This window comes from Giraffa tippelskirchi, chromosome 5, assembly GCF_054371585.1.
Source record: "Giraffa tippelskirchi isolate mGirTip1 chromosome 5, T2T-mGirTip1v1.2.pri, whole genome shotgun sequence".
Lineage (NCBI taxonomy): Eukaryota > Metazoa > Chordata > Mammalia > Artiodactyla > Giraffidae > Giraffa > Giraffa tippelskirchi.
This window is the reverse complement of record NC_137279.1, coordinates 8,079,571-8,091,637: the sequence shown is the minus strand read 5'-3', so window position 1 is coordinate 8,091,637 and position 12,067 is coordinate 8,079,571. Positions and strand designations below refer to the sequence as shown.

General features: G+C 44.4%; 2 protein-coding genes across 4 annotated transcripts in view; one reads left to right on the top strand and one right to left on the bottom strand.

Annotated features, from left to right (window-relative positions):
* KCNH1 (potassium voltage-gated channel subfamily H member 1) overlaps positions 1 to 12,067 on the top strand; it is a 512,797-nt gene that overhangs the window by 486,437 nt on the left and 14,293 nt on the right. The window lies entirely within an intron of this gene.
* Positions 1 to 12,067, bottom strand: part of LOC145506048 (uncharacterized) — a 32,707-nt gene that overhangs the window by 8,431 nt on the left and 12,209 nt on the right. The gene's annotated exons all lie outside the window — the stretch shown is intronic.

Below are 12,067 nucleotides of genomic sequence, written 5' to 3'. Positions count from 1 at the left end.
CCCTGTCTGGCTCCCGGATTCCTGTGGCTCATCTTAGCTGCAGACCTGCACCCTTCTGCTCTGGTGGGGGCGGGACTGTTTACAGCAAAATGAGAAACCAGGAGCACAAGCCCTAGATGACAGGTTTAGCCTAAGAATGGACTATTACACGTCCAAATCCAGGGCATCCTGGGGTGGGAGCTGCACTCGCTGCGCACAGGAGTGCTGTGTATACATCGCGTGTGCACTAAGTTGCTTTAGTCGTGTCTGACTCTTTGCAACCCCATGGACTATAGCCTGCCAGGCTCCTCTGTCCATGAGATTCTCCAGGCCAGAATACTGGAGTGGGTTGCCATGCCCTCCTCCAGGGGATCTTCCCAACCCAGGGATTGAACCTATGTCTCTTGCAACTCCTGCCTTGCAGGCGAGTTCTTCACCACTGAGCCACTGGGGAAGCCCCTTTAGATCTCCTTTAATACACATGCCCACCCCAAGAAGCATGTTGTTCTCTTTATACTGAGTATAAAAATGGCAGAGAGACATGCTTTGGGGAGAAGAGGGTCCAGAAAGCACAGGTAGAGCTCTGGCCTGGAGATTCTTGATTGAAAAAAAAACGCACAACCAAAAAGTTGAGAGTGGTGTTTTATTCTGCAGACAAAACTGAGGACTTAAACCTGGAATGCAGCTCAGATAGCTCTCAGGGACTGCTCCAAAGAGGCAAAGCAAGAGTCAGGGTAATAGAGGAGTTTTTGCAACAAAGACTCGGTATCAAAAGATTACTGTTAATTAAAGAAAATCAGACATCTTAAATTAATGAATTTAGCTCTTTTCTATATACATGTATGGGAAGATGCAAGAGTCTAGGCTTGTTGAAATCATCCCTTTGATCTGTACCTCAGCTCTCTGGGCCAGTGTCCTGTGCTTTCTTGTCCTGAGTTCCGTCAGGGCTCACCGTGGGGGCAGCTGTAATGGTTGACGACTGCACCATCTTTGTTTGCTGATATGACAATCAATATTTTTTTGTTGACAAGACTCAAGCTTACCTACATTGATTTGTTACACAGCAGGCTAGGGGTGAGACTGACAAGAAGGAAAGTGAGTCCCATTTTCAAATAAAGGTGTTTTCTACTCTCAGTGAGAATCAAGGAGGACAGAGCAAGCTGACTGCCTCGTGGAGAGGGCTCAAGCTGGAAGACTGGCAGATGCTACAGCCCACAGCCTCAAGGGTCAGACAAGCCTGAGCTTGCCCCTCACTCACTGTGTACCCTCTCTCAGCCTCAGCTTCCTCATCTGTATAGTGGGATGATATTAGCAGCTACCGCATACTGTTGCAGGAAGGGAGACCCTTCCAGGGCCCAAGAGTGGACTCTTATCTAACACTCAGAAATGAGTTGTCTGAGGAGACACATGTGCGGACAAAGCAAGAGCCTTTATTGGGAAGGGGCGTCAAAGTGGAGAACAGGAGGGTAAGGGAACCCAGGAGAACTGCTCTGTCACATGACTTGCAGTCTCGGGTTTTATGGTGACGGAGTTAGTTTCCAGGTTGTCTCTGGCCAATCCTTCTGACTCAGGGTGCTTCCTGGTGGTGCACGCATTGGTCAGCCAAGATGGATACCAGCGTGGAGGATTCTGGGAGGTGGAAGGACACCTGGCGTCTCCTTTTGACCTTTCCCGAACTCTTCGGGTTGGTGGTGGCTTATTAGTTCCATCTTCCCTGCCAGGACCTCCTGTCCTAAAATAACTCACGCAAATGGTTACTGTGGTGCCTGGCCAGTTGGGGGCGGTTTAGGTCAGTGTGCTTCCCCTGAGAGTACGGTTGCTCAGATTCATTGAAATCATGTATGCAAAGTGTTAGACCCACAGCTGATACACAGGGAGGGTGCAGCGGCTGATGGCCGCTGTCATTATCAAATGATTCTGGGTCCCCTCTGGGGGTGCAGCTCCTGCCTCTCCACTTCCATGGACTGGCTACATGAAGGCTCATTTCTCTGCCATCTTGATGCCTCAGTGCTTTCTCTTCTCTGCCTTTTCTCCAGCTGTTTCTTCTTTGATCCTCTCTGCGAGGTTCTTCTGCAAAGGCCTCCCCTCTTTCTCTTCTCTCCCTCTCTTGCTATGTTCTGTTCTGTCTGTCCCTCTCTTCGGGCCTCTATCCATCTCGCGTGCCCAGATCCCCCTAAGAGGTAGCAGGCATCCTCCAGACTCACTTCCCCCGCTTCCTCCAGACCCCGTGGCCCCTTTCTTGCTCGCGGGAGATTTCCCACAGGCTAAGCTGTGGGAGGCACCAGCCCCGGGTGGTCACAGCAAAGTGGGGCCAGTTTGCAGCACTTACACTCCACCCCCAACCACCCTCCCCAAGGAAAGCCAAGAAGACCGCAGGCATCCTTGCTTCAAGTCTGTGGGCTGATATAGACGTGAGATGGGAATGACAAATTGTCCAGACAGTCAGCTTCTGGGTCAGCTCAAACGCTGAAAGTTGTCCCTACAGTGAAAGTTTCATCAGAGAAATGTTGAGAAACCGAAGGAACTGGAGGCCGGATTCTGCAGCCCAACAAACCAGCCTTCCTACCCTGCGTGGGATTCAGGACCAGCTTCTGCCATCTGGATATCGAAAGGAGGAGAGAAATACAGTCTGCCAACTATCCATGCACCATGGGCTTGTAATGATATCATGTGAAAGAAAATGCAGAGGAAAGGATATGGAAATGATATCACTGCTTGACATGCCCCACAAGCTCCCTAATTAGCTGCTTCTTGAAAATTAAAACGTCACTTCCCCAGATGCCTGGATGGGGATTACTCTACTGGGAACAGCCTTGCCCGGTGCGGTAGTGTGGCGGATGGGAGCAAGATGAAGGTCCTTGGAAAAGATGGCATTTAGCAAGTTGTGTGGCCAGGCCTCTTTAGCGAGAAGCTGGTCCCTGAGCTCAGCACAGATCTGTGGGCTGGAAGGAGGGCACCCCCCCCCCCCCGCCCCGTGGCAGTGAGTGGCTGCAGCACCTGCGTGCGTTCTCTAATTTTGTGCGAATGTGCAGTTTAGGAGACAAATGATTGCATTTGCTCCCAAGGAATGAGAAGTCCTCTAGGATTAAAATAAACACAAGCTATGTCTGCATTAGGCTAAAGGGCCTTATGGAGAGGCAGAGGGACACTCCTGAGGGCTGAACTGACTTCTCAGCCCCCAGGGCTGGAGCAGGGTCCCAGTGCAGCAGGCAGTACTGGGTCTGGGTAATTGACATTGGTCCTCCTTTATCGTGACCTCATTAATCCTCAGGGGTTAGGGTTAGGTGCTTAGCCCAGAACATGCTCAAAGCCTGGTGCAAGTGGGTATCCTGCCGTATTTCTTGTGTTCAGTTTACCAGGAAAGTCCTGCCAGCCCCCCAGATGCTCAGCTCTCTGGAGACCGTCCCAGCCTATGTTACAGAGCAGAGGAGCATGAACCTCTGTCCTCCCCAAGGCGCCTGCACTCTGGAATCTGCAGGGATCCCAGCTCCGGCGACCGAGTTTGGGCTCTGGTCCTGGGTTTGCAGACTGACTGAGCAGAGTGTCAGCAGAGGACTCAACCCTCTCTGAGGCCGAGCCCCTCACCTTTGAAAGAGGGCTGATAATAGTTCCAGCTTCATGGCTTGTGGGTGAAAGTTAAGATAAAGCATATGAAGACTTAGCACTGGGCTTGGCTCAGTAGAAGGCTGTGAATCACACATCTTCACCCAAAGACACAGCTGGCCAAGGGATGGTTCCTCCAAAGACAGACTTGGGTAAAAATCTGCCTCTGCCTTCCCCACACAGGTCTCGCTGCACACTGTTCCCCGGAAGCTTTAGAAAGAGCAGATTCTCTCAATGACGAGGATAGACTGAGAGCTGAGGGAGGGAGGTGACCCTCAGTCTTGTAGTCAAGAGAACCAGGAGAGAGTCAAGGCCTTGACTTTCGCCCTCACAGGCTCCAGAGAGAGAAACGAAAGTGCCAAGGACACTGACAAATGTGATATTACCCAGGGTCCCTGCCCCAGCCCCACTGGCAGCCTGGGGTGAATAAAACAGAGGCTGTGGGTCACCAGGTAGGGGTTCAAGTTCCTCTGTCTCATATGTGGTGAGGTTTCAACTTAAACTTCCTCCCTTCAGGGCCCCCCCTTACCCCCATCAATGATGGTTCAATCAGGAAAACAGAAATTAAAATGACACTAAGTTTTTTTCTTTTCTTTTTTGCTAAGGATATAATATTTATCTTTGATAATGGTGGTGGTTTAGTTGCTAAGTCATGCGACCCCATGGACTGTAGCCTGCCAGGCTCCTCTGTCCATGGATTCAATACTGCTTGCTTTAACATCTTTTCATCCAATGTTACTATTACCACATCAACTTTATTGTTTACACAGTATATCTCTTTCCATCCTTTTCATCTTTATGTAACGTCATTATATTCAAAATACATCTCTTGAAAGCAGCATATAGTTAGGTTTTTTGTTTGTTGTTTTTGAAACTGCACTCATTTTTTTGAGAGGATTTGAATGAGGAAATTGGTGAAAGAGCAAAAACGAAATGTCAAAGATGCTCAAAGATTAACAGCTAGAAACAGCGCTCCCCTTCCCAGAGATGGGGACAGGAAAATGTGGCACTGTCAAATCCTGGGAGGCCAGAGAGGGGCCCAGTTTCTGGAGGGGGTGCTTCATGCAGCTGGTGCCAGACCTCCAAGGAAGGATGCTACACGCCTGGTGCTTGGACGTCAGAGGAGGAGTCACCCCAGGACTTGTCTCCAGAGCTCTGGGGCGGAGCGTGTCTTGGGGGTGCTCAGTTGGGGAGGAGAGTCAAGTGGGCTGCTCTGGATCATGGGAGTAGGGTAGACACACAGGGTCTCATCTGTCTCCAGGACCACAGGGAGAAGCCCCTAACCCCCTTCCCACTCTTTCTCATTCTCCCTGTAAAATGCAGCCGCCTCAGATCCGCTCAGGCCAGGAAAGCCCCTGGACCATCAGCTCCCAAGGGGAAGGCTCTCTCTGCTTTCTTTAAAGGTGGGTCCGACCATCTCACATACTCAGCAAAGGCTTTTTTGAATGGCTGATCAGAGCTATTTCCTTGTGGAATGAGGTTTGGGTGTGGGGGGTGTCATCTCTCTGTAAGACAGAACATGAGGTTTAAAAGCAGCACGAGGAACTCAGGAGAAGCCTAAGAAACGAAGTCCTGAGCATGGAAGGCCCCGGGCTGCTCTTCTGCCAGGGTCTGGGGTCGAGGTTGGGGCGGCCCAGCTCCAGGGGTGATTCACTGGGGCCTGACATCAGAAGAAGGGGCTAGATGACCCAGGCCCCGTTCCACCTGTAGGATGGAGTGCATGCTAGGGTACCTACAGCTGCAGACCCCCAGCTAAGAGTTCCTCCCTACCTGGGGGATGGGGTGTGACTCTTCTCCCCACCTGCACACACCCTGCAGGCTGAGGGCTCGGGCAGTGCAGACAGAAATCACCAGCAGACCTATTTTTGTCTCCAGATCCAGCTCCCCAGGCCTCTGCCCAGGATGGAACTCGGGACTGGGAAGTGGGGATAGTGATGCCTGGTGCCCAGGTGGCAAGCTCAGAGGGTCAGAGGACTGGTGTAGCCAGGGAGGGTGAGGGGCTATGTGTGTGCAGCTGGTATATAGGCACTGAGCAGGGGTATCCTGTCTCCTGAGTATATGTGTGTAAATATGTACATGTGTATGACCTCTCAACAAGGATGTAAAATGTGTGCCTAGAGCAGTCTTGCTCTGTTTCGCACTGCTATGTCTTGATCTCTAGGCTAGGGCGCTGGTTCTCAAAGAGAGGTGGGATTCAAGGTGGGGGTGGGATGCGTAGACATTTGTTCTTTCATTTTTTAAAAAACTTTTTATTTTGGAGTACAGCCGATTGACAGTGTTGTGATAGCTTCAGGTAGACAGCAAAGGGACTCAGTCATAAATGTGCATGTATCCATTCTCCCCCAAACTCCCCTCCATCCAGACTAGCACATAACACTGAGCAGAGTTCCCTGTGCTAAACAGTAGGCCCTTGTTGGCCACCTAGTTTAAATAGAGCAGAGTGTACCTGTCCATCCCAAACTCCCTAACTATCCCTCACCCCATCCTTCACTCCAGTAACCATGAGTTCCTTCTCTCTAAGTCTGTGAGTCTGTTTCTGTTTTGTAAACAAGTTTATTTGTATCATGTCTTTTTAGATTTGGTATATAAGGGATGTCATAAGATGTGTCCGCTTTTCTGTCTGACTTACTTCACTCAGTATGACAATCTCTAGGTCCATCCGTGTTGCTGCAAATGGCATGACTGCATTCTTTTTGATGACTGAGTAATATCCCATTGTGTGTATGTATCACATCTTCTTTATCCATTCCTCTGTCCGTGGACATTTATGTTGCTTCCATGTCTTGGCAATTGTGAACAGTGCTGCAGTGAACACTGGGGTGCCTGTATCCTTTCAGACCATGTTTTTCTGCAGACATTGCTCAGGAGTGGGACTGCAGGGTCATATGATAGCTCTATTTTTAGTCTTTAAGGAACTTCCATATTGTTCTCCATAGTGGGTGTACCAATGTACATTCCCACCAACAGTGTAGAAGGGTTCCCTTCTCTCCGCACCTTCTCCAGCATTTACTGTTTGTGGTTTTTTTTTTGACAATAGCCATTTTGACAAGAGTGAGGTGATATCTCGGTATAATTTTGATTTGTATTTCTCGGATAATTAGTGATATTAAACATTTCTTCATGTGCTTCTTGGCCATCTGTATTGTCTTCCTGTGGAGAAATGTCTGTTTAGGTCTTCTGCCTATTTTTCGACTGGGTTGTTTGTTTTGATGATGTTGTGCTTCATGAGCTGTTTGTAGATTTTGGAGACTAATCCCTTGTTGGTCACATCACTTGCAAATATTTTCTCCCCATCTGTGGGCTGTCTTTTCATTTTGTTTATTGTTTCTTTTGCTGGGCATCTTTCATTTTTTTAAGTGCATAATTCAGTGCCATTAATTATATGTACATTCAATAATTACTATTATCTATTTCCATTATTTTTCATTATTCCAAACAGAAACGCAATAACCATTAAGCAATAACTCCCATTCCCCACAGCCCTGGTAGCCTCTAATCTACTTTTTGTCTCTATGAATTTATTTATGATAGGTACTTCTTATAAGTGGAATTATATGATGTCTGTCTTTTTGTGTCCAGCTAATCTCACTTAGCATAGTGTCGTCATGGTTCAGCCATGTTTTAGAAGGATCAGAACTTCATTCTTTGTAATGATTGAATAGCATTCCATTTTATGCATATATCACATTTTGTTTATCCATTAATTTGTTGATTGATATTTGGGTCATTTCCACCTTTTGGCTACAGTGAATAATACTGCATTTGAGTACTGGTGTAGCTGTTCAAGTGCTTGCTTTCAGTCCTTCTTGGTTTATATTAATATCAGGGAGTGGAACTGCTGGATTACATAGTAATTCTGTGTTAGCTTTTTGAGGAACTGATGAATGGTTACCCAAAGAGGATGCAGCAATGTATGAGAGTTTGAGTCTCTCCACATCTTTGTTAAAACGAGTTACTTTCTGTTTTTTAAGTTAATAATGATCCTAAAGGAGGGGCTTCCCTCATGGCTCAGCTGGTAAAGATCTGCCTGAAACACAGGAGACCGTGGTTCAGGAAGATTCCCTGGAGAAGGGATGGCAACCCACTCCAGTATTCTTGGGCTTCCCTGGTGTCTCAGACAGTAAAGAATCCACCTGCAATGCGGGAGACTTGGGTTCGATCCCTGGGTTGGGAAAATCCCCTGGAGGAGGGCATGGCAACCCACTCCAGTATTCTTGCCTGGAGAATTCCCATGAACAGAGGAGCCCGGTGGGTTACCGCTCATGGGGTTGCAAAGAGTCAGACATGACTGAGCAACTAAGTACAGCAGAGCACATCCTAAAGGATATGAGGCGGTATCTCATTATGATTTTCATTTGCTTTTCCCATGACATATGTTGTATGTTGTTAAATACCTTTTCATATGCTCATGGCCATTTGTATGTTTTGAGAAATAGCTAAGTCATTTGCTTCTTTTTTAATTGGGTGGCTTGCATTTTCTTGCTGAGTGACAGCAATTCTTTATATATTCTGGATATTAAATCCTTATCAGATATGTGACTTAGGAGTATTTTCTCCTATTCTGTGAATTCTGTTTTCATTCTCTCAACTGTATCCTTTGAAGCACAAAAGTATTTAATTTTGATGAAGTCTAATTTACCTATATTTTTCTTCTATTCCATATGCTTTCAGTTTCATGGCTAAGAAATCATTGCCAAATCAATATTGTGAACATTTTTTCATATGTTTTCTCCTAACATAAAATTCAAACAATTTTATGGCTTTACCTCTTATATTTAGATCAGTGACCTTCTATGAGTTAATTTTTGTATGCAGTGTAAGGAAGGGGTTCGACTTCATTGTTTTGCATATGGATATCCACTTCTCTGAGCATCATTTGATGAAGACTGTCCTTCCTAGGATTGTCAAAAATAATTAACTATTCAATTAATTCAGTCGTGTTCAACTCTTTGCAACTCTATGGACCATAACCCGCCAGGATCCTCTGTCCATGGGATTCTCCGGGCAAGAATACTGGAGTGGGTTGCCATGCCCTCCTCCAGGGGATATTCCTGACCCAGGGATCAAACCCGTGTCTCTTACATCTCCTGCATTGGCAGGCATGTCAAAAATAATTAACTGTGTAGATGAGGGTTTATTTCCGGATTCTCTATTCTTGTAGTCCTATAAATCTGACCTTCTGCCAGTGCCACACTATTCTGATTGCTGTAGCACTGTAAGTAAGATTTTATACTAGAAGTATGAGACCTCCAGGGCTTCCCAGGTGATGTTAGTGCTAAAGAACTCACCTACCAATGCAGGAGACATAAGAGACATGGGTTCTATCCCTGGGTTGGGAAGATGCATGGCAGCCCACTCCAGTATTCTTGCCTGGAGAATCCCACTGGAAAGAAGAGCCTGGCGGACTACAGTCCATGGGGTCACACAGAGTCAGATATCACTGAAGAGACTTAGCATGCGTGCACCCATGAGACCTCCAACTTTGTTTTCCTTTTTCAAGATAGTTTTGGCTATTCAGAATGCCTTGAGAATACATATGAATTTTAGGGTACATTACTTTGTCTAAAAGCACCATTGGGATTTATACAGGGATGGTACTAAATAAAGCCCATAGATTACTGAGTAGAATTATCTTTTTTAAATTGAAGTATAATTGACATACAATATCCCATTAGTTTCAGCTGTACAACATAATTATTTGACATGTGTACACATTGTGAAAATAAGTCTAGTTACCATCTGTCAACATACAAAGTTACAGACATTTCTGGTGTGTGATGACAGCAACTTTCAAATTTGCAATATAATATTATTGACTATAGTCACCATGATGTACATTATATCCCCATGACTAATTTATTTTGTAACTTAGCATCTGTATCCCGTTAACCTATTTCCCCCACTCGCCAATATTGTCCCCTTGGAAACCAGAAATCTGTTCTCTTTTCTGTGAGTTTTATCGTGATTGTTCATTTGTCTTGTTTTTCAGATTCCACATGTAAGTAAAATCATACAGTATTTGTTTTCCTCTCTCTGACTTATTTCATTTAGCATAATACCCTCAAGGTCCAACCATGTTGTTGAAAAATGGCAAGATTTCATTGTTTTTTTAATGACTGAGTAGTATTCCATTGTGTGTGAGTGTGTCCCACGTCTTATTTATGCATTCATCCATCAGTGGATACTTAGGGTGCTTCCGTATCTTGGTTATTGTATGTAATGCTGCTATGAACTGTGAACACTAGTGTGCATATATCTTTTCAAATTAGCATCTTCATTTTCTTTGGATAAACACCCAGAAATGGAATTGTTAGGTCATATGGTAGCTCTGTTTAATTTTTCAAGGAGTCTCCATATTGTTTTCAGTAGTGGCTGCAGCAATTTACATTCCCACCAATGGAGCACAAGGATTCCCTTTTCTCCACATCCTGCTCAACACATGTTATTTCTTGTCTTTTTTAGAATAGCCATTCTGATAGGTGTCAGGTGGTATCTTTGATATGCAGCTCTAATGATTAGCAGTGTTGAGCATCTTCCCATGTGCATCTTGGCCATCTGTATGTCTTCTTTAGAAAAAATGTCTATTCAAGTCCTCTGCCTATTTTTTAATTGGGTTGTTTTGTTGTTATCAAGTTAAATGAGTTCTTTACATGTCTTGGATACTAACCCCTTATTGGATATATAATTTGCAAATATCTTCTCCCATTCAGACTGTCTCTTTATTTTGTTGATTGTTCCTTTTGTTGTGCAGAAGCTTTTTAGTTTGATGTAGTCCCATTTGTTATTTTTGCTTTTGTGGCCATTGCCTTGAGAGTCAGATCCAAAAAATATTACTGAGTGCGATGTCAAGGAGCTTACCGCCTGTGTTTTCTAGGAGTTTCATGATTTCTGGTCTTACATTCATGCGTTTAATTCATTTTGAATTAATTTGTGTGTATGGTGTAACATAGTGGTCCACTTTCACTCTTTTGCATGTGGCTGTCCAGTTTTCCTAACACCATTTATTTATTTTTAATTGGAGGATAATTACCTTAAAATGTTGTGTAGGTTTTTGCTGTACAACAATGTGAATCAGTCACATGTATATGTGTGTGTGTATAATATATATCCCCCCTCCCTCTTGAACCTCTGTCTCACCCCCTATCTCACCCCTCTGAGTCATCACAGAGTGCCAGGCTGGGCTCCCTCTGTTATATACCAGCTTCCCACTAGCTATCTGTTTTACACAGGGTAGTGTATATATGTCAATGTTACTTTCTCAATTTGTCCTACCCTGTCCTTCCCCCATTGTGTCCACAAATTCTCTACATCTGCATCTTCATTCCTCCACTGCAAATAAATTCATCAGTACCATTTTTTTCTAGGTTCCATATATAGCATTAATATATGATATTTGTTTTTCTGACTTACCTTACTCTGTGTAACAGGCTCTAGGTTCATCCACCTCACTAGAATTGACTCAAATGTGTTCCTTTTTATGGCTGCATATATGTACTGCAACTGCTTTATTCATTCATCTGTTGATGGACATCTAGGTTGCTTCCATGTAAATGGTGCTGCAATGAACACTGGGGTACATGTGTTGTTTTGAATTGTGGTTTTTCGCAGGGCATGCCCAATACTGGGATTGCTGGGTCATATATAGTTTTATTCTTAGTTTTTTAAGGAATCTACATACTGTTCTCCATAGTGGCTGTATTAATTTGCATTCCCACCAACAGTGCAAGAGGGTTCCCTTTTCTCTACATCCTCTCCAGCATTTATCATTTGTCGATTTTTTGATGATGGCCATTCTGACTGGCGTGAGGTGATATTAATACCATTTACTGGCGAAGTTCTCCTTTCCCCCTGTGTGTTCCTGCCTCCTTTGTCATCTTTTAGTCAGTCATACGTGTGTGTTTATTTCTGGGCTCTATATTCTTTTCCATTGATCTATGCACCTCTTTTTATGCTAATACTCTGTATTTTTTTAACCATAGCTTTGTAATATAGTTTGAAATCAGGAAGCATGATGCTTCCATATTGTTCTTTCTCAAGATTGCTTTGGTTATTTGAGATCTTCTGTGGTTTCATATAAATTTCAGGATTTTTTGTTCTATGTCTGTGAAAAATGTCACTCGAATTTTCGGGTAGATAGCTTTGGGTAACGTGGACATTTTTACAGTTCTTCCTAATCCATGATGATTGTGTATCTTTCCATTTCTTTGTGTCTTCTTCAATTTCTTTCATTAATGTCTTACAGTTTTCAGTGTAAGGTCTTTCATCTTTTTGGTTAAATTTATTCCTAGGCATTTTATTCTTTTTGCTGTAATTGTAAAGGAGATTATTTCCTTAATATCTCTTTATGGCAGTTCATTTTTAGTATATTAAAGCACAACTGAGTTTTTTTTTTGGCCACACCATGCAGTATGTGAGAATCTTAGTTCCCTGACCAGCGAGGGATCAAACCCATGTCCCCTGTATTAGAAGCATGGAGTCTTAACCA